The following is a 21,892-nucleotide window of genomic DNA, read 5'->3' on the forward strand; positions in this document are numbered from 1 at the left end:
CATTAGGGCCCTCTTAGAAACTGCCTGTCACGGCTCTTAGCCAGTTTTACCATCCAAGAAGGTCATAGACAAAAAACCAACTTCATGTGTGGAACTTAGAAGAGCTCGGCTCTTGTCTTGACTCACAGACTCAGTTTCCCCATCTGGAACAGAAGGCCAGCAGTGATGCCCATACAAAGGTACAGTTATCTGAGTGACCTCAGTTGCTAAATGCTACAAGTGGGAAGGAATTGTAATTGGTGGATGACGAGAACATTTTCTGGAGTCCTTGCTACGAATCCAGATTCTCATGGGTTTTACTGGGATGGGACTTCCTGGCCAGTTTGGCTCCTAAAGTGTTAAGGAGCAGAGCAGCGAACACTTGAATAACTATTGAATTACCACATAGCTGCTTGCTGACGCTGAGGCCTAGTGGTGCTCAGAGGGCCCTAGTACAAGGTCCAGTAAACAGTGAGGACAAACCACACCCTCGGAAGCCAGCCTCTCAATTGAATCCCCTGTGGTTTCCCTGACTCCCCCCATCTCTTAATTGTCCCGAATGGGCAAGAAAATCCTTCCCTAGTTTGGTATTGCCGGATGCTACTCTCTTTTCTGCTTCTGCGTATTTGCTATTTCCCCTACTGGGAAATCAATATTTGCTGGTGTCTGTGAGGTCCATTGGCTAGCAGTCCTAGGAAGAAGAGAAGATGGATGAGAAGTCCCAGGTCCAGCAGCAGCATGGACAGATCCCTATCTGGCTCCTGGCCTTGCTGGCAGGTAGTGCTGTGAGCACTGTGAGAAAGGGCCAGTGGCCTCTGGTGCGGGTCCCTGGAACTCCCATGGTGCTCTAGGGTGGGCCATCACCAGCAATGCTAAAGAAAGCTGAAGCTGACTTAGGAGGCCTGGAAATCTCAGTTCCTCTCTAGCTTTGTCGTTTATTAGCTCTAGGGCCAGATGGCAGCTCCCACTGGACAGGGCTTCGCCTGCTCTCTGCTACTGTGTCTTTAGCTCCTGGAGCAAACCCTGCCTACAATTCATTTTAATTTAATTTTTAATTAAAACATAATTTCCATACATTGAAATTCGAAGAAGGCGCTCAGTTTGATGAGTCTGAGCAAGTGTACGCGATGGTAAAAATAACCTCATCCAGAGCACTCCCCCCCCCAACTACCCCCCAAAAGAAACAGCCTTACCCTCTTGCTAGTCAGTCTTCCCTGGCAGCCCATATTCTGATTTTCATTACCACAGGCTAGTTTTGTTTCTTCTTGAATTTTCTAGAAATGGCTTACAAAGTGTCTTTCCTCCCTCATTTTTTTGGTTTCTTCAGGCTGCTGCAGGTCTCCAAAACAGCGCATTTCTCTAGACTTCTGAGTAGTAGTCCATCACATGGCTGGACCACAGTCTGCTTCTCTATCTTCTAATGAGTTGATATTTTAGTGTATTCCAGTTTGAAACCATTATGAATTAGCATTTTTGTTTTGTTTTTTTGAGATAGGGTTTTTCTGTATAGCAGCCCTGACTCTCCTGGAACTCACTCTGTAGCCCAGGCTAGCCTCGAACTCACAGAGATCTGCCTGCCTCTGCCTCCCGAGTGCTGGGATTAAAGGCGTACGCCACCACCACCCGGCTGTATACAGTATTTTATAATATGATATAAATGTTCCTATGCAAATATATTTTGGGGCATAGGCTGTGTGTGTGTGTGTGTGTGTGTGTGTGTGTGTATGCGTATGTGTGTATGTGTATGTGTGTATGTGTATGTGTGTGTGTCTGTGTGTGTATATGCATATGTGTGTGTATATGTATATGTGTGTATATGTATATGTGTGTATATGTACATGTGTGTATATGTATGTGTGTGTGTGTGTGTGTGTGTGTGTGTGTGTGTGTGTTTCTCTGGTTCTTTTGTGCTTTGTTTTGATCTCATGCTCAGATTGACCCCAGCTCGCCAAGCAGTCGAATTCCTGATCCCTCCGTACCCCTCTCTTGAGGGCTGGAATTACAGTCATGCACCATCACACGTAACCCTTGGTTATTTGTTTATCTGCTTGTTTTGAGATAGGATCTTATTATGTATTCCAGGCTAGCCTCAGATTTTTGATCCTCAGGCTGGTGAGAAGGCTCAATGGATGATGAAAGCTCTTGCTACCAAGCCTGACAATCTAGTTTGGCCTCCAAGACCCACACGGTAGAAAGACGGAAGCCATGTCCACAGGTTGTCCTCTGTCCACACACATGCCACCACACTCCATAGTGCTGTTGGCTAGGAGCTTGCCTTAAACTTTGCCTGGGTTGTGTGTACATGCAGAAGGGCCAGCTGCTTATGACTGTGGGATGGAGACTGTAACTTCCCGGCTTCTCTTTTCTCTTGTGGGTTGAAACTGGGGCCCCTGGAGGACGTCTTCCTCCTCTTCCTCTTCTTCTGTTTGTGTGTATGCGTGTGTGTGTGTGTGTGTGTGTGTGTGTGTATGTATGTGTGTATGTGTATATGTATATGTGTGTATATGTATATGTATATGTGTGTATATATGTATATGTGTGTGTATATGTATATGTATGTGTGTGTATGTGTGTATGTGTATATGTATATGTGTGTATATGTATATGTGTGTATATGTATATGTGTGTGTATATGTATGTGTGTGTGTGTGTGTGTGTGTGTGTGTGTACGCAGCAGTAGCTCTGTCGCTCTCCACTCTTATTCCCTTGTCATTGAACCTAGAGCTAGGCTGGCAGCCAGTCAGGCCCAGAAAGTTCTCTCCTGTCTCTTTGTTCCCATGATGTTAGGGTTACAGGTGTCTTCATGGCCTCAGCTGGCTTTTTTTGTGGGTACTGAGGATTCAACTCAGGTCCTCATACCTGCTCAGCAAGCTCTCTTACCTGCTGACCCATCTCCTCAGCCACTGAATGTCTTTAGTTTTATAATATTTTGGCCAAAGAAAATTACAGTGCCTAGAGGGAAAGTCACAATACCAGGAAATGCTGGTTTGTGTGTGCGTGTGTATGTGTGTGTGTGTGTGTGTGTGTGTGTGTGTGTGTGTGTTCCCTTGATAGGGTCTCCTGTATCCCAGGCTGGCCTTGATCTCATTAACCAGTCCAGGATGACCTTGATCTTCCCTCCTCTGCCTTTCAAGTGCTGGGATTACAGGCTTGTGCCCCCTGGGATTTAAACCTGGGCTGTGTGCATGCCAGGCAAGGCATCTACCAACTGAGATCCATCCTCAGCGCTAGTGCGTTGATTTAGGTTTGGTCTGTCCTGGTCATGTTGGTGGTCATCGTGCTGGCTGAGTGGTCTGTCTGGACAGGCAGGCCACATCCAGTAGAACTTCAGTGGGGTCTGACTCAGTCAGCTCTGAACTCATATTGGAGATTCCTTACCTGCCGTGTGTCCAGGGCTGTCTTAGAACAGGTTCCTGGACAACTCCCTTTCCTGGTGGTCCTTAGTGACATCTCAGCATGAATGGTCACTGTGGTGACCTCAACACCGCCTCAGGCTCTGCCAGGGGGACAGGCAGTAGGGGAGGGTTTTGGTCTGTGGGAGCTAGCTCCAGCACTTTTGCCCAGGGTTGTAGTTTTCTTCTTCTCTGCCTTTTTCTTCTTGTTGAGACCCTCCACCCCCTGCAGCCCTAGATCTTCTGGAACTTACTATGTAGTCTGGGCTATCAAGTGCTGCTATGGGCATGACCCACTACACCTGGCTTTTTTTTTGAGACAAGATTTCCTTTTGTAGGCCAAGCTGCCCATTAAAGGCTTGTTTGCCAGGGCAGCACTATTGGAAGATGGCAGACTCTTTAAGGGGTGGGTTGAATGGGAAGTCCTTAGGTCACTAGGGGCTGTGCCATTGAAGTGGGGGGCTCTTTTCTGTTTCCTGGCCGTGAGGAGAGTAGTTTTGCTCTCCTAGCTCTGCTGGCCATGTCATGCTGTGTTCCTTAATGTCCAAAGCAACAGAGTTAATCCACCATGGACTAGAACCTCCAAACTTTTCGTCTTTTTAAACCCTGTTAGGTTTTGTTATAGGGATGGAAAACTGACTAACGCATTGGATGCTCAGTGGGTTGAGACATTTGCTATCAAACTTGATGACTTGAGTTCAATCTCTGGGACCCATGTGGTAGAAACAGAACCAACTCTTGCAAGTTGACCTCTGTACACGTGCTATGACATGAGCACGACCCCCACCCCGGTCTGCCTGGCATGCACAGCACATGGGGGTAGGGCTAGTCTACAGAACTCTTTTCATAGTGCCATCCCGGACATAACTCCCTCCAGACAATCTCAGAAGTGACACGTGAACCACTGCTGCCACATACTATTGGTCACACAATGTGAGAGGGGACTCTTCAGGATGTGAATTACCAGAGGGGAAATCTTTATGGCCCGTCTCCAAGGCTACTTACCAAAAAATAGTGCTGGAGAAAAGGGAAAAATACATCTCTCTCTCTCTCTCTCTCTCTCTCTCTCTCTCTCTCTCTCTCTCTCTCATAGCCAAAGTCTATGGAAGTCATCCAATATCAGTGTGATGGTTCTATCTTCATAGGCGATCCAGGCCTCTTTTACCTTGGTTTCTGGCAATCTCATGTTCTAGTAAGGCTGCTGCTCAAGTCTTATCATCACCTGCGCGCTATCACCAACAGGAAACAAAAAGATCCCTTTCCCTTTGCTAACACTTTTTAGAAGTTGTCCTAGAACAGAACACATCTACTTCCACCCTTTGAGCCAGCAGTGACCTACAAGGACATGTCCAGCTTGCAGGAAAGGCCGGGATATAGTCATAATTTCACATCGTCTTTCGAGAATTCAGAGACTCCCTGACTACCAAGGTCTAGAATGAATGTGGGGTGGTGGGGGTCAGCTGCCAAGCTGTCTCTGATAACCCAACTCAGAGGCTGGGAACCCTTCCAAAGAAAGCAAACAACGTGCACAAAGTGTGTGCATGGCTTTGGAAGGCCATCCCAGGTGTGAACTGTGTTGACTCAGACTCCACGGGCAGGGAGGGGGCCTCCGTGAGGGCAAGGGACAGAGCCAGGACATTCCCTCAACTGTGCTGGTGTCTGCCTGTGCACGAACCTCGCTTTCCCTGGGTGACATCATACAAAGGGAAAGGCTGGTGTCAAAAGCTATGCCGAGAGAACCCCCATTGGCAGCTGCAGGAATTGGCAGATAGTGTTCATTCGAATTCCAAATCAGCTTTCCCTGGTGGAGATTTCAAATGCCTCGTTACAAACACACAGGCACAGGACCATTGTCAGTGCTATTCAGATTAACCATACTTCTAGAGCTGACAAATGGCCCAAGGTTAAACCACACTGAGATACTACTTCCAATCCACTGGACCGACTATGATAACGAAGGTACAATACCTAGTGCCGACACCAGGGAGAGGCGAGAACGGTTGCGCAATGCCAGTGAGGATGCGAAACGGGATGGCTACTTGGCAACAGAGCTTGACGGAATCTATGAAGTCACACGTGTACGCACCATAAGTTCTGGCTGTCCCGCTCTCTTGTACCCTCCAGTAGACATGAAAGCATTTTGTCACAACAACACTAGAGTGGGAATGTTAATGCACCTGGTGTGGTAGCTCCTGCTTGTAATCTCAGCACTCAGGAGGCTCAGGCAAGACAAACACCGCGTGTGTAAAGCTAACCTGGGCTACACGGTGAGACCTTGTCTTCCAGAGCCCCAAACTGGAAACGGCCCAAATGCTCATTCATCAACGTGTCACTGAACATAGGACTTGTGGTATATGCATGCAATGGAAGGCCACTACTCAGCGTGTTCTTCTCGGCTACACCTGGGTGGGTCTGAAGTAGAATACGCCAGTGAGAGAAGCCACAGTGTGGAGCTGTACATACGAAGTTCAAGAACGAGCCAGAGAAGCTGGGGGAAGGGAAGTAGGGTGTGAGAGAAAGGGATGGTGACAAGCAGATCTTCACAGCAGTGTGGGTTGTGTGAGAATCAGCGTGTGTCCCAACTCCTTACGCTGCAGCACTTCAGAATGGCGCGTTTGAACACGGCTCGGTGGTGCACACCTGTGATCCCAGTTCAGAAGGCAGAGACAAGCTTGGGCTGCATAGAAAGTCCAAGGGCAGCTGGAGCCTTGTCTAAAAAAAAGATGACTTCACTGCATGTCACCACAAATGTACTGCCAAATGGCTCCTATGCCCTGGTGAGATCTCCCAAGACTGCTGCTGTGCCAGGCAAGGGCTTTACTTACAGCCTGTGGGAAGCTTGGAGTGGCTAGCACCGAGCTCAGAGATTCCCATGGTCCTGACCCCCAGCTACTGGGAACTCACAAATGCAGTCCTTTTCAGTGTTTGGGTTGGCAACAATTTCTGACCTAGAAAGAGACAAAATGGCCTTCCTGTCACTGACTGCTACAGTTAAAGCCCACCCAGGGGGAGGGGGTGAGATTCGATCCATGAGATAATAATAAAAACTGGGTTGGGCAAAACCCAGGGGTGGGGTGGGGAAGGAAAGCAGGCGACCCCTGAATCAGCCTGCATCATTCATCAGACAAGCTATGTCATCACTTTGGGTCTCAGGACCGCATTTGTACAAGGAGACAGTTGCCGCCTGATGCTGGACCTTCCACGGGGAGAAAGGGCAGCGGAGTGGAATTCACAGGGGCCAGAGAATTCACTATGAAGCTGCAGCAGGCTTTTCTCAGGCTGCTGGTGGGATGGAGGGGGCAGTGAGGATGGAATTTCTTAGCCTCATTATAATAATTAGGGCAAATTTTCCATAGTGCAGGCTTCATGTGCCAGAAACTGCATGTGGATTTTTAGTTTTACTTGATTATTATTTTTTTTGAAATGGGGAACGTAGCCCAGGCTGGCCTTAAACTTACCATGTAAGCAGGGATGATCTTGACCTTCTGATCTTCCTGGTTCTATTTCTGAGTGCTGGGATTGTAAGCAGGCACCAGGACACCCAGTTTATGCAGTACTGGGGAATGAATGAAGCCAAAGTTTCACTCATGCTGGGCAAACACTCTACTAGTTGACCTACATACATTCCCAGAGTTTTTGTTTGTGTATACATGTGTGAGAGAGGGGCAGGGAGGAGGAAAGGGAAAGGGTGGGGGAGGGAGAGGGAGAGCAAGACCAAGACAGACAGACAGACAGACAGACACACACACACACACACACACACTCACACACACACACACAGAGAGAGAGAGAGAGAGAGAGAGAGAGAGAGAGAGAGAGAGAGAGAGAGAGAGAGAGAGTCGTTATATACCTAAGGCTGGCCTGGAACTTGGTGAGTATTTCAGGGTAAACTCAAACTCATCTTTCTCCTGCCTCTGCCATCCAAGTGCTGGCATTTTGGATGTGTGCCCAGCATGCTCAGCTTCACATGCATTTTGAAAACACGGAGGTGTCCCACGAGTCCCTGCTGGTGTCCTGTTGAAGTCTATTTCATGTACTCCAAAGCTGTACATGCATTTCTCCTCTGCACTAGCCCACCGCCCCACTGCCATGCCTCGTGATCCCGGATGCCCAGCACAGAATGGACTTGCAAGGCACAGAAATCACATGGAAGGAGGCTGGCAGTGAACCTGGGCTCTGAGTCCTACCAGCTCAGTTTGACCTTACGCACTGGAGCTAATCCGGAGCATCCTGCATTGAAGCGGAGAAGAGAGCAGACTCCGTCCTGAGCCTCTGCTGGGCTGAGCTCCTTGCTGGAGTTCAGGGACCCTGAGCCTCAGCTTTTCAGCTTCATGGTTGGCCCTCTTCCACTTCTGCTCCCTGGGGCCCCCGTCACACACTTCTGGAAAGCATGATGTGAGCAGAAACCTCATCTGTTGCCAACTGCCTCTCCCCACCAGCGGTAGAAGTGGCCCTGGGACACCCCATCCCTAAAAAGACCCTCTTCCCCTAGCCTGGGAGTCCAGTCCACTCTGATAGAAGCACAAGGCCAAGGCTGGAGCTTGGGGACTGCCCCTCATAGGGAGTCCCCAGCAGAACTGTTAGCTTAGCAGCACCTGCTTGTTTATTTAGGAGCAGAAAACCTTAACCGAATGATAGTCACACTGGGGCTCGACTGGAACAGGGTAAGATGGGCAGGGCCTGGGATGAGCACAGCTGCCTTGTTTGGGGAGGGTCACTACCCAGAAGGATGACAGTCACAATCATCTCCTCTATGTGTCATCTCCTACTCCTGACACACACTGCTGCTGTGGCTGTCATCTCTCAGGGGTGATTGCTTTGTACTAGAATAGAACTCATCATGCCACATAAAGCTGGGGGAAACACAGGTCAGAGCTACACAGGCCACTGTGGAAACAGCCAAGGAGAGAGAGAAGCTATAGAAGAGCCCACTGCGGCCTCTGTGACAAGTATGGTACCCCAGCTGATGCCTAGATGATCTGGATGCTGAACACCAGCTCCTCATCCTTCATCCATCCCTTCAAGCATGCCTCTAACACATCAAGCCTCCCCAGCCCTCAACACATACATGGTGGGTGTGGTGAGGGCAGCCAGGCAGGCTGCCAGAGACTTTGACCATACGTGCTTAGCTCTCCAAGGGGTCTGGTTAAAACTTGGCCACTGCGGGCCTGAACCCTGATTCCCTGCTCATCTTACGAGTGGCTGGCACATGCACCCAGCTTTCCAAGTAGCTGAGCAATGACTCTTCCTTTCGCAGAGGTTGAAGAGCAAGGTGTTAGTAGGGTTGGCTCTGGGAGACCTCTTGGTTTGCAGGTGGCCACTTTCTCAATAGGCAGGTCCTCACGTGGTCTTTCTTGTGGGCACACAGCCTCTTGGCGTGTGCGTATCCAAATTCCCTTTGTACAAGAAAGCTAATCAGATTATGATCTTACGGCCTGGTTTTCACTCCATTGCCCCTTGTAAAAGCCCTATCTGCAAATGTAGCCACATTCTGAGGTCCTGGAAGATAGATAGGACTTCCGATGAAGCCACACAGCCTGCTCAGTCTGGTACAGTGAGAAACGGGACTGAATTAGGATCCAGACTGCCTGAGAGGCAGCCAGACCTGCCGGGAAGCTGGACCCCAGGGGTGTGTGTATGTGTGTGTGTGTGTGTGTGTGTGTGTGTGTGTGTACATATTCAGGTGGCAGCCAGAAGACAACTTTGGGTGTTGCTCCTCAGGAGCTGTCACCTTGGTCCTTCTGAGGCAGTTGCTCACTCGCCTACTACTCACCGAGAAGGCTAGGTTTGCTGGCCAATGAACTCCAGCCTGTGTCCACCTCTCCAGTGCTGGAATTATGAGCATACATTAGTGCAGTGACTTTGTAAATGTGGGCTCTGGTGGTCAGACTCAGGCCCTTGTACTTTAAAGACATCTCCCTAGCCTTGTTGAGCCCTTAACAATATTTATTTTTAATTATGTATGTGGGTGGGGGGTGGCGGTGGGGGTGCACGTCTGTGCAGGTGCCTCCAGAGGCTGGAGGTGTGGGACCCTCTTAGAGTCGGAGCTCCTGGCTGTTGCAAGGCACTTGATAATGGTGCTGGCAATTGAACGTGGGTCTTCTGAAAGAGCAGTCCGTGCTCTTCACATGCTGTTCCTTCTCTCCAGCCTCTTGCTTAGCCTTTTAAAAGCCAGGCAGCTTTGGCTTTGGTCTCTCGGAGCCCATGGTCTCCACGTCAGAAGTTTAACTGTACTACTTGAGAGACCCCATGGAGAGATCATAATACCACATGGAAAACGAGAGGCCTGGTTGAGGCTCCCCTGCCTAGACACACAGGTTCCCCTGCCTAGACACTAGGCACACAGGGGAGAAGCCATTTTGGATTCTCCACCTTTCAGACAATTGGTAGCATGTGACCCCCAATGAGTGCCACACTGGATATGCTGAAGGCTCACCCACTCAAGCCTTGCCCCCAATCCTAAGACCCCCACCATGATGAAAGGTAATAACACTGTGGCTGTTAAAACCACTAGGTTTTGAACTTATTTGTTATACATAGAGAGTTAGCTGGACTATTTGGTGGCTACAGAAAATCTGGGATGGGAGTTGACTGACATTAGAAGAATATCTGTGGCAGACTGAGGAAGAAAGATGGTCGCATTTGTTTCTGTCCCCTCCAGAGGGAGACCATGGCTGAGCAGGCTGTGGGCTCTGCTGCCTTCCTGGCGAGGGCTAACGACCTAGTTCTCTCTGTCCTCCTCGATTTATGAATTCTGGAGTCTGGGACACCCTGGGCCAGGTGACGCTATTCTTGAGGCCTCAGAGGCTGAGGGAGGGTGAAGCAGAGATCAAGAGCCACCATTCCGAAGAAGCTCCATGGAACTGCTGGGTCCCTCACAGAGGATAATCTCTTTCATCCTGCCAGGATGCCCTGTGCCTCTAGGTCACACCAGTATGAATCTGTGTTTCTTTGGCCTGAGACCTGTCATGTCCCCTGCCAGCTTTCTTTCCCTGGTCCCATACTGATGGGGTAGGAGTGGGGATCTGACAGTCAAGGTACCCCAAGACAAGCTGATACGTGGAGGTCTGGCAGCAAGCCAGAGGACATGGAAGGCAGGCCCGAAGCAGGAGGCCCTGGTTGGGTCTCTACATAGACTGCAGTACTCAAGCTGAGAAGCTTGTCTTAGGAGGCAGAGTTGATAGCCCCTGAATGCCTGGGTAGCATTAGATCTGCAGCCTGGGAACCCCGCAGGATTGTGGAAAGAAGCCCTCCCTCCCTGGCCACAGGGAGAAGGGGGACATTACTGATTGGGCTCTGAGGCCAGGGCTAGGGTGTGCACATGTAAACTTCAATCATCTCATCTGTAGAGGGCCAAAGTTGGACTGGAGGAGCCTGTGGCGACACTGAGAGTGAGATTTGATAGCTCCATGCCTGTAATCCTAGTACTTGAGAGGCTGAGGCAGGAGGATGGCTGCTACTTGGAGCAGCCTGGGCTGCAGAGCAAGATGCTGCAGAGCAAGATCCTGTGTCACCCCTACACATCACAGAGAGAGAGAGAGAGAGAGAGAGAGAGAGAGAGGCAGAGAGAAAGAAATCCCCAGCTTGAAGTGACAGAGGGCCCATGTCCCTCAGTGAAGGCGGTGAGACTGGGACAGTAGCTAGGCGGGAGGACAGGGCTGTTATCACCAGAGGGGGCTGGCTTTGGTCTGTCTGCCTGCAGCAGCTCAGCACAGGCTCCAGCTCTCAGTGCAAGATCCAGCTCTCCTTTACACATTATTTTCCCCTAATTGCATGTGAGGCTGGTGGCTGCCAGCCAGGCAGGGCCCTCAATCACATTAGGGAGCCATCTACTAATCTCCCTGTAGGGGGTGGCGGCTGCGGGATGCTTTCCTGTTGGGAGATAACTCCAGCCAGGCTCAGTGGCTCCTGAGGGGTGGGTATGGGAAGCTCTTTCTCACCCCTTCACTCTGAGGGGCCTGGCCCTCCACCTTCAGCCTCAAATGCAGGTTCTTTTGGACATCAACTAACTGAGGGAGGTCCTTGGTCCTTGGGTACCAGAGCTGTGGAGCCCTGGACCACCCCTGGAGCCTTGGACCTTCCCTACAGCAGGCAGTGGTGATTGGTGCCTTGTGTGAGGTTCAGGAGTGCTGGGCTGGGTGAGCTGAAGCTAGTGTGGGGAGTCTGGAAGAGATGCTTTGGGAACTGGCTCTTGTCTTGGCCAAAAGCTCCAGCCCTTTTCATAAGCCCTTTCTGAAGACCCCATCCTCCTAGTTACATGCACCAGATCCCACAGCCTCATCTGGCGCCTTCCTACCAAGTTCAATGAAAGAACATGGGGGTCATGGAAATGGCATCCTGTGGGCCACAGGTGAGCATCAGTTCTGTGTGGTTCCTGCGTGGGGGCCCCCACCCCTCTGGGCTCCTCTGTTTCTCCTAGCAGCCTGAGAAGAAAGAGGTTGCTCTCTCCATTTTACTGGCAAGCAAACTAAGGCTTAGAGAGGGTACAAGATTTGCCCAAGGCCATTGGTGAGGTCTGTGAATCTTCTAGACCCAGGGCTTTGTGCTTCCCAGCATTTCCGGATGCAGCTGCAGACACTAAGAGCTGTCTCTTATTCCTTTTGTCTAGTCTAGCGGTTAAGAACACAGAACTCTGGAGTCCGGCCACTTGGCACGCATCTCTCTTCCACCTGTGTGACCTTGGGTAAATTACTCAATCTCTCTGGGCTCCCTATCGCTCTTGATCTCGAAAGTGGGGCTGGCACTAGCACCTATGTGGGAGCTCTGCTGAAATCCACTGTGGGCGAGGAAGGTACTCTGTGTGCTAGTGACCTGATCTCCCCCAGAGTACTCTCCTCTGTTACTAAGCCTAGCCAGCACTTAGCCACCATATCTGATTGCATGATGGGTGGTCCTGATTATAATATCTATGTGCCTGGGTAGACTGTGAACTCTAACAGAGAAAGGAGCCTGAAAAACTTGTAGCCGCCTCCTAGACACCCTGACTCCCACCCTGCCCCTACCCTGCTGTTCCTCCTCATTGGCTGCTCTGGTCTCTGTGACTGTGGATTGACAGAGAAAAGAATTAAAACCGGCTCTTTGTGGTTGGCTTGTGGCTGAGGGGTGGGGCAATTGCCTAGCATATGTGAGGCTCTGGGTTCAATCCCCCCCACCCCCACCGCCCACCCCGGCATGGCAAGCAAGCAAACAACAAAGAGAAGCTGGCTTCTGCTCTTGGACTTTAGAAACTAGGGAAGAGGGAGTCAGGCATGGTGGGCTAGAGTGTTGGTCAGGGCCCCCCAGGAAGCCAGGGCACCTTGCCTCACCTCTATAGGCAGCGCGGGCAAACCCTGGACCCTGTGGCCTCCAGTGGTTCCCAGAACGCTGACAAATTGTCCTTGTCTTCCGGGACTCTTGGTTCTGGGCGCCTTGTCCTGTCCTGTCCCCTGCAGCTCCACACACAGTGCTTGGCAGGAGCAGCCCAGACACACTGGAGAAAGGCTGGCAGCATGGTGCTGCATTCTAATGCAGAGCTTCCCGCTCCCTACTGCTGGCTCCAGCTCAGCCTGCACCTCAAAGCCTGTCAGCAGACTCGTAGAAAGGCCCAGAGGAGAGCCTGGGAAGAAGTTAAGATAGTCACAATCAAGGCTCTCAGGCCACTGGCAGGGACAGAGCATCCCTCACTATGGCTGACCGCACTGCTGGACAGTGGGAGAGGAGAAGGACAGCGGGACAGAGCTGGGGCAGGGGAGGAAGGCCCCAACTATACACATCCCAAGGAATAAAAAATAGAAGGATGTGGTTTCTCTGTTGTGTGTGTGTGGAGGGCAGCACTCTCATAGAGCCTCAGGGTCTGGCAGGCCAGGGCCCGAATGCACAGAGTACACAGGGAAGGCCCATGCTTGCTGCTGAATCTGTCCGCCCGCCCTGGGGAATGGCGGCGTTTAGCTGGCCAGCCTTTGCTTTCTGCTGCGTGGCCCACCGTGCTCCTTGTTTTACCTGGTAACTTTTTGAACCCCCAGGCTGGAAGGCTTAGAGGTTACCTTGTCCAAATCTCTGCCCCCAGCTCTCTGCCGTCCTCAAATCTTCCTACTCTGTGGCCATGGGAAGCTCTCAAAATAAACTTGATCTCAAAAGACCTTCCATGGCTCCCCACTGCCCTCTGGAGAAAGTGTGAGCCCCTTAGGTGAGCCTCCCTGGCCCAGGCTGATGGCGATGGGGGCCCCCGGGATTGTTCACCCTTATCATCTATCACCCCACATTCTACACCTTGTGGTAGGCTGCGCTCTCAATCTGGCGCCGAGTGCACTGGAGAATCCCCCTTCTTCAGCCTGGAGGCTCTTGGAGGGCAGGGGGAGCAAATCTTTGCTGGTTTTGCTTCCGTAAGCCTAAAGCCGTATCTTCAGTAAGGATGCTGGGAAAGCAGAGCATGATGTGGGGACTCTTACACCTGTAATCTATAGTGTGTGCTCCCAGGAGAGGCCAGTGAGAGAGTGGAGGGGGGTGGCTTTCACAGGGAGGGAGGAGAGCCAGGAAGTCAGGTCCCACTGCGGGAGGGGAGACTATGGAGTACAAATGGCAGAGAGGGGGGCCCGGGCAGAGAGAGGCAGAGGGACAGAGACAGTGAGAGACACAAGGAGAGATACACACACACACACACACACACACACACACACACACACACAGAGAGAGAGAGAGAGAGAGAGAGAGAGAGAGAGAGAGAGAGAGACAGAGACAGAGAGAGACAGAGACAGAGACAGAAAGAGGGGTGGGCTGGAGTGTTGGGTCCCTGGGCTGCCCTAGACTTTCTGGACGGCATGAAAAGTCTGTGGTCCCCAGGCTTTCCCCTAGGGCTCATGTGGTGATGGATTAAAGTTGGAATTTCCAGGCTGAGTCCTCTGTGTATTGCTTCTGGTAAGCTTCCCCCAAGCATTCGGATGCCAGGGGACTCCTTGGGGCCACCCACCTGGTGAAGTGTGGGGCAGCTGCCCCCTTACCGTGAGCATTTCTATACAGACTTGCTCTCAGATCCCACAGTGCCTCAAGGAATGGTGACCCCCTCTTCCTACGCCGCCCCCCCCCCCCCCGCCATGTCACCCTAGAGGAATCAGAGGCCCTGGGTGACCTGACAGGGCTCTGAAGTGAGTCGCTAAGGAAGAAGACATATCATCAACTCCCTTTCCCCTGAGAGGAGAGATGTGACTCAAGGTGCGGTGTCCATGGGCCTCAGCATTTGTTCAAATGCAAGCCCCCGAGAACCATGAAAGGGGTCGGAGGTGCCTTTGTCCTGCAGGCCCGTGAGCCATCTGGCCAAGCTCCTAAACGTGTGTAGCTAAACCCTCCCTCTGACTAGAATTGGTTAGAGGTGGCCTTGGACATGGTGGCTCAGCTCCTAGAGAGGACCAACACTAAGCTGCGGTTGAGCTCTGGTCTAGTCCCAGCTCTGCCTCCAGGTGACTGCATAAGACGACTATTTTCTTGGAATGGCATCCACTTCTAAGTGGTGAGACCGGAGTAAGGCCTGCCTGTGCATTCCTTTACTAGCTTGTTGGGAAGCTGCTGAGGCACAGACGGTCCTGACCACATTCCCTGGAGCCTCCCAGTGGCCCTTAGTGAGCCACACCAAGTGGCCACACACTGTGCCTGGAAACAGGAGCTGCAGTCAGGTTCTCTGGGCCAAGATCCCAATGCCCCCAGGGCCATGCTTCCTCTAGAGACTCCAGGCGATGATTCCATTCTTACTTCTTTCTATTTAAGGTGGCTGGCTACCTTGGTTCAAGACTGCACCATCACTGAGTAGTTCAAGGCCAGCATCTACAAGTCTGTCTGTGTTCCAGTCTCCTACAGCCTTGCCTCTAGACTTGTTGTTCTCAATGTGTGGGTTTTGACCCCCTTGGGGTCCCATATCAGATATCCTGCATATCAGATATTTACGTTACAATTTATAACAGTAGCAAAATGACAGTTATGAAGTAGCAATCAAAATAATTTCATGACTGGAGTCACCACAACATGAGGAACTGTATTAAAGGGTTGCAGCATTAGGAAAGGTGAGATCCACTGGAGTAGATGCAGGAGGTGCCAAGGGCAGAGAGGTTACATCACAGGTTACGTCAGAGCCAAGAACACCGTTGGAGTTCTAACTTGGTCTGCAAGTCAGACCTGCATGGATTCTCTGGTCTAGCTCCGCCAGAGCCTGCTGGGCCTGGCCTGCCTCCTCAGGCCTCTGTGGCCTCCTCAGGAGAGCCTTCTGGAGCCAGCCTGTGGCCATGCCTGGCTTGACTCCAGCCAGTCAAGCCGGGACTTGAAGATCAGGCTGGACTGTGGTGTCTAAATAAAGGGCGTCCTTGGGATTAGAGCACAGGTCAGGAGAGGACATGGCTGCAGCTGACCAGCCCGACAGGGTGGCCTTAGTGGCCCATCAGTAGGCTGGAGGAGGGCTGGCCTCCTTCACAAACCAGCTCCACCCTCCAGCTCTCTGCCAGCAGGGCGATGAGGGATCCTCAGGGCTGGGGTCAGCCTGGGGTCAATGCCGACATAAAACCCAGCTGACTAGAGCCAGACCACCTACATATTTAAACAGATCTTCAAGAGTGAAGGGGCTGCATCCACCCTTGCAGATGGAGAATGAATCTCAAGCTGGGAACTAGAACTTTCTTTCTTTGCTTTGAGACATTTTTTTTTTCCTTTGAGGCGCTGATATCGTGAAAGGCCCTTCCTTTCTGCTTTTCCCCTTTTCACCCTGTTGGAAGAAAAGGTAGAGCTTATCCTGTTTGGTTCTGGGGGGAAAGGTAAAATGTGTGTGTGTGTGTGTGTGTGTGTGTGTGTGTGTGTGTGTGTGTGTATGTGTTCGCACGCGAATGTGTGCTGAGCAAGGCAAGGCAAGGCACGGAGGCATGTCATTTGAAAAATCCAGATGGACCGGCAGAACTCGACCCTGCTCACTTCATAGTCCCCATTTTATCCACAGAAAAGGGGAGCCGAAAGCAGCAACAACGGGAACATGGGAAACACGGCCATGGCTGAAGTCTTATCTGGGTTAAAAACCCCAGGAGTGCTCCGCTTGAATTTTTTGGTATAGCAGGATCAAGGAATTGATTCATTCTGGCTATGCTTCCTGTCATTGTTTCTGCTGGCCGTGTTTGATCTGTGATTCACGTGTAGATCTGCTAGCCACGCTCTGAAAGAAATAATATATTCTGCATTGCACCGGGTCAGGCTCAACCATGAAACCCCCTTTTTGCTGGGATGATTTCAAAGACACACACACACACACACACACACACACACACACACACGCACGCACGCACGCGTGCAGAGAGAGAGAGAGAGAGAGAGAGAGAGAGAGAGAGAGATATGCAGGCTCATGCACACACACTGTTTGTGTAAAGGATTAAAAGAGAATGAAAGGCCAGAACATAAGCCCGGTTCCAAGACATGGAGTGGCTATGGCTGTGGCCCTCACCCACTGACCTAGGCCAGCCATGTCCTCTTTGAGTCACGCATATGTGCACCCCACCCCTACAGGCAGGGGCCATGCCGCTCTTTGATGGCTGAGGCTATTATTAGTAACAATGGTTTCCAGCGAAAGAGAGCAATTTTCACAATGCAGAAGTCTTCCTCTTCCTTCGGGTCCCAAGCCGAACAGAGATGAAAATGACACTAAGCAGTGCAGGCACCTGAAGAGATGAAGTACTCCACACCTCCCAGTTTAAATTGGACTGGGCGGTTACTGACATTTTAAGGGCCAGAGGCAAGTTGAAGCAACTGCGGGGGTAACACACACGTGAAAAATGGAAGGTCAGACAGCCTGGGTAAATAAGAGACGCGCCTGGAGTTTTAGCGCAGGGTTGTAAAAGTTGACAGGAGCCGTTTGGACTGGAAACGGCTGGGTGGGTATTGCTGCCAGGTTTTGGCAAGGACTTAGTTGTTGAATACTACAAAACTGAATGGATTAAAAAAAAAAGAAGAAGAAGAAAGAAAGAAAAGAAAGAAAACAAGGCTACAAAAGAAAAAAAAAAAAGACAACACGAAACCACCCACGCAGCGTCCACCCACTCCTTCCTCTCACACTCCATGCCCTCTCCCTTTGTTTAGATAAGGTGTCCGCCTCAGCTGCTGGCCAGCAGCCAGCTTTCTGCCTCCAAACCTGGGGCTTTGGTGCCACACAGGAGACAAGACTCTCTGATGCTGCTGGCCCTGGTGTCAGCAGCACCCCGAGGGTCCCTGTGGCTTTGTGTTCCCAAGAACGGTGATTTGTTTGACAACGGGCTTTCCTTCCAGACTGTTCTTCCAGCCTGGCACTGTGTCTGAGTCCTTTGAGGCACGACAGGGCTGCGGAGAGTAGGAGGAGGCACCTCAGGCCACCAGGTCGGCCACTGTCTAATTATGATGGCCTCATAAAGGAAGCCAAAGTCAGTCAAAGGCCGAGGAGGGTCTTTGGTCTCAGGTGCTGACGAAAGTGTTTCAGCTCATCAGAGCTGAAGAAGTTCAGTGCTGGGCAAGCAAGCCCAACAAACTGGATTTATTCTGCTGCACACAAAAGATTTTTAATAAGCATGGAGAAAGGTCCCCTACCCCACCTCGAAGGTCTTTCTGGCCATCGCATTTCAGAACTCCTGTGGGAGCTAGCAACAGCTCTCACTAACGGCCTGGAAGACTGGAGAGGAGGCTGTGGCTTGCGTTTGCTGCCCCGCCATGCTGTTCTTGTGTCTCTCTTTGGGTTAGGGAGCGCTTCCCTGGTGAGTGACAGCTCAAGGCAGTCATGTGCTGGTGGGACAGCAGTAAGCAGCCCTTCTGGATATGATACTCAGGGATAACTGGATGTGACATGTACCTCAGGCTCCTTTCTGGCTTTCTCCAAGAATCTAGAACCTTCTATTAGTTTGACGATTAGCCTTTGGGCTCCTAAAAGCTGGTAGGAGAAAGCCAGAGGGACTTATTTGAAAGGTAGCACTTGGAATCAGTATACAGGGGCCTTTCTTCCAGGACGACAACTCTGTGGCTCACTGAGCTGGGGAAAACAAAGTTAGCTTGTCTACCCTGCTTGGTCTCACAAAACATTCTCTTTTCCCTCTCACCTAGACCTTGGAGAGCAGGGACATGCTGGTCCGTCCATGACAGGAAGGACATCACTTCAGGACATCAAGGAGGACACTAGGCTGGCCTATCATAGCATGATGGTTTGACGGATTGTGTTAAAAGTAGGGTGCTTAGCAGGGGGGTGGAGGGTTTTGTCCAGTGTCACCCAGAGGGCCAATGCTGGCTGTGGCTTTGGTTCGCCTTTCCACGACATCTGTGTGATTCTATGAGCACTGATTCATTTTGCTAGGAGCTTCCACGAAGATGGCCCAGAGACTGGGGTGGGTTTGCCCCACCCTGAGGAGATACGCCTCATTGCCACTGACTGCTCGTATTGACTTAGCCAGTGATCTTCGCAGTTTCTTAATTCAAACTCAGAAGTCAGGCTGGAGGACACTGGACTGCACCACACAGAAAGCTGTGTGTCTTTTCTTGCCTCTAAATCTCTTGTCTGAGAATTGCCTTTCCAGCCCAGGTTAGCCTCAGACTCGACATTCTCCTGCTTCAGCCTCCCAGTGCTGGGATATAGGCATGAAGCGCCACACCTAGACCCAAGTGTTATTTGCAAAGCTTCTCTGTTATTCCAGCCAGCCTTACCTAGCCCTAGACCTGGTATGAAATTGATGCGGGAGGAGTGTGTGGTGAGGAGGAGTGTGTGGGTGAGGTGGGGTGTGTGGTGAGGAGGAGTGTGTGGTGAGGAGGACTGGGTGATGAGGAGGACTGTGTGGTGAGGAGGAGTGTGTGGTGAGGAGGACTGTGTGGTGAGGAGGAGTGTGTGGTGAGGAGGAGTGTGTGGTGAGGAGGAGTGTGTGGTGAGGAGGACTGTGTGGTGAGGAGGACTGTGTGGTGAGGAGGAGTGTGTGGTGAGGAGGAGTGTGTGGTGAGGAGGACTGTGTGGTGAGGAGGACTGTGTGGTGAGGACTGTGTGGTGAGGAGGAGTGTGTGGTGAGGAGGACTGTGTGGTGAGGAGGACTGTGTGGTGAGGAGGACTGTGTGGTGAGGAGGACTGTGTGGTGAGGAGGACTGTGTGGTGAGGAGGAGTGTGTGATGAGGAGGACTGTGTGGTGAGGAGGACTGTGTGGTGAGGAGGAGTGTGTGATGAGGAGGAGTGTGTGGTGAGGAGGAGTGTGTGGTGAGGAGGAGTGTGTGGTGAGGAGGACTGTGTGGTGAGGACTGTGTGGTGAGGAGGACTGTGTGGTGAGGAGTGTGTGGTGAGGAGGACTGTGTGGTGAGGAGGACTGTGTGGTGAGGAGGACTGTGTGGTGAGGAGGAGTGTGTGGTGAGGAGGAGTGTGTGGTGAGGAGGAGTGTGTGGTGAGGAGGAGTGTGTGATGAGGAGGAGTGTGTGGTGAGGAGGAGTGTGTGGTGAGGAGGAGTGTGTGGTGAGGAGGAGTGTGTGGTGAGGAGGAGTGTGTGATGAGGACTGTGTGGTGAGGAGGAGTGTGTGGGTGAGGTGGGGTGTGAGGCCCCTCTAATGGAGGGGGGAAACATGAAGAGGGAAGGGGTCATGTGCAGGCCTCACTCCACACTGATTGTGGCTGGCAGCTTCTCTTTTCAACCTGGACTTCTGGGGGATCCTTGGAGCTGTGTCAGAGGCTGGGGGAGCATAGAGAGGTGAAGGGTGATTGCAGAGGTGGTAGGAAGTCTCACAGAGACCTTGGTCTGTAACCTGTTTCTGGAAAGCTAAAATCCTTGATGATGTCAACTAAAGGGAACAAAGAAATTAGGAGCTATGACACCTTGCTCATGCAGAGATGACTTGACGTAAGCAACTTCAGGTTTCTGGAACAATCAAGAGGAGCCAAAGCATGGTTGGCATTTTTAGCTCTGAGCTCACTCTTGTACCGACCACATAAGCAACTCATTTCTTTTCCATTAGAACTTCCTTCCTTCCTTCCTTCCTTCCTTCCTTCCTTCCTTCCTTCCTTCCTTCCTTTCTTCCTTTCTTTTCTTTCTCTCTCTCCCCCTACATCCCTCTCTCTCCCCCTCCTTCCTTCCCTCCCTCTCTCCCTCCCTCCCTCCCTTCCTATCTTTCTGTGTACATGAAGGTGTGTGTGCATATGTATGTGTGTACACATGCATGTGGAGGCTGACATCTGATGTCTTCCTCTGCCTGCTTCCACCTTAGTTTTAGAGACAGTTCAATGAACCTGGAGCTTACTGATTGGCCATATTGGTAGATATCAAGCTTCTAGGATCTGCCTATGTTCCCTATCCCCAGAGCTGGGGTTACAGACATGTGCCCCCATGCCTGGCTTTTGTGTGAGTGTTGGGGATCTGAACTCAGGACCACACGCTTGTAGGACAGGCACTTGTCCTGGCTGGGCCATCTCCCCAGCCCTGGGACATCTTTATTTTTATTGCATGCATTCTTACAACATACTAGATGATTCTAAAACTCCTTCTGTTCCTGCTTTGCTTTCCTGTTCAGAACTAGAAAGGAAGAGGAACAAAGTGGGGAAAGTTAGAGTCCAGACTTGGGCACAGACTGACAGACCCCCGAGGTACCGCCACTGCTGGAACATCAGCGCAAAAGCAGAACAACCAGGAACCAAGCCCACAAGGCTGAGTGCTGTGAAGACGGGGGCATGGAGCCCCTAACTCATGCATACACGAAAGGTCTCTCACCTCTGTGCAAGTTACAGCTGTCCAAGTTAGAAATGGGTGGGCCACCAAGACAACACCATGTCAGCCCCAGCTGAAGGACAGGGACTATAAAAAACATAGCTTCCCTTGGATCTGCTTAGGAAGCAAGCGTCATTTTGTCGAAAACTTGCTTACAGGGAGAGAGTGCTCCTGTCAGTTCATTTCTTCCAAAGAACACTTGTTGGGCCAGGGAATCGTCTGTGAGCTCCAAAGCTTGAGTGCCAGGTAGCCTGGAGTACATAGCAGAAAAGCAAGAGCGATCCTTCCTCAAAAACCAACTAAGAGCAGAGAGCCTCTACCTGAAAATTGTCTGCTTAGCTCTCCTCATGTGCGCCATAGCATTTGGGCCCTCCGCCTCCACACAGACAAGGAAAGAAAAGGCCACTTTTCTCTTTGAGTCTGGTTAGTAAGGGGTTAATGTTTTCCCTAAAAGTTGCATCTTAAAGATTTTTGCTGGCTATGGGAGAAAACTCACTCAATCTCACTTAACACAAAGGCCGGATATTCCTTTCAATGTGATATGTAAGAAGTGTGCATATTACAGCCTTCACTTAGAGAACAATTGAGCTGCAATGCTCTCCCCTGGCTTTCAGGGGAGAGGGGGTAGGTTCTAGAATCAGGAGTAGGGCGCCCTGACCATGGAGATGGGGACTCTTCTGGCCTGGAGAAGCGCACACCAGCACTACATGGATGCCTGTAGCAGTTGCTCCTAGGCAACAGCCTTGGTTATAGATGGTCTGAATGGCCCATGAATCTTATTCCCCTTGGAGAGGCGGAAGTCATTTTGGGAATAAAATGTCCCCACTTGGAACAGAT

This window comes from Peromyscus eremicus, chromosome X (genome assembly GCF_949786415.1).
Source record: "Peromyscus eremicus chromosome X, PerEre_H2_v1, whole genome shotgun sequence".
Lineage (NCBI taxonomy): Eukaryota > Metazoa > Chordata > Mammalia > Rodentia > Cricetidae > Peromyscus > Peromyscus eremicus.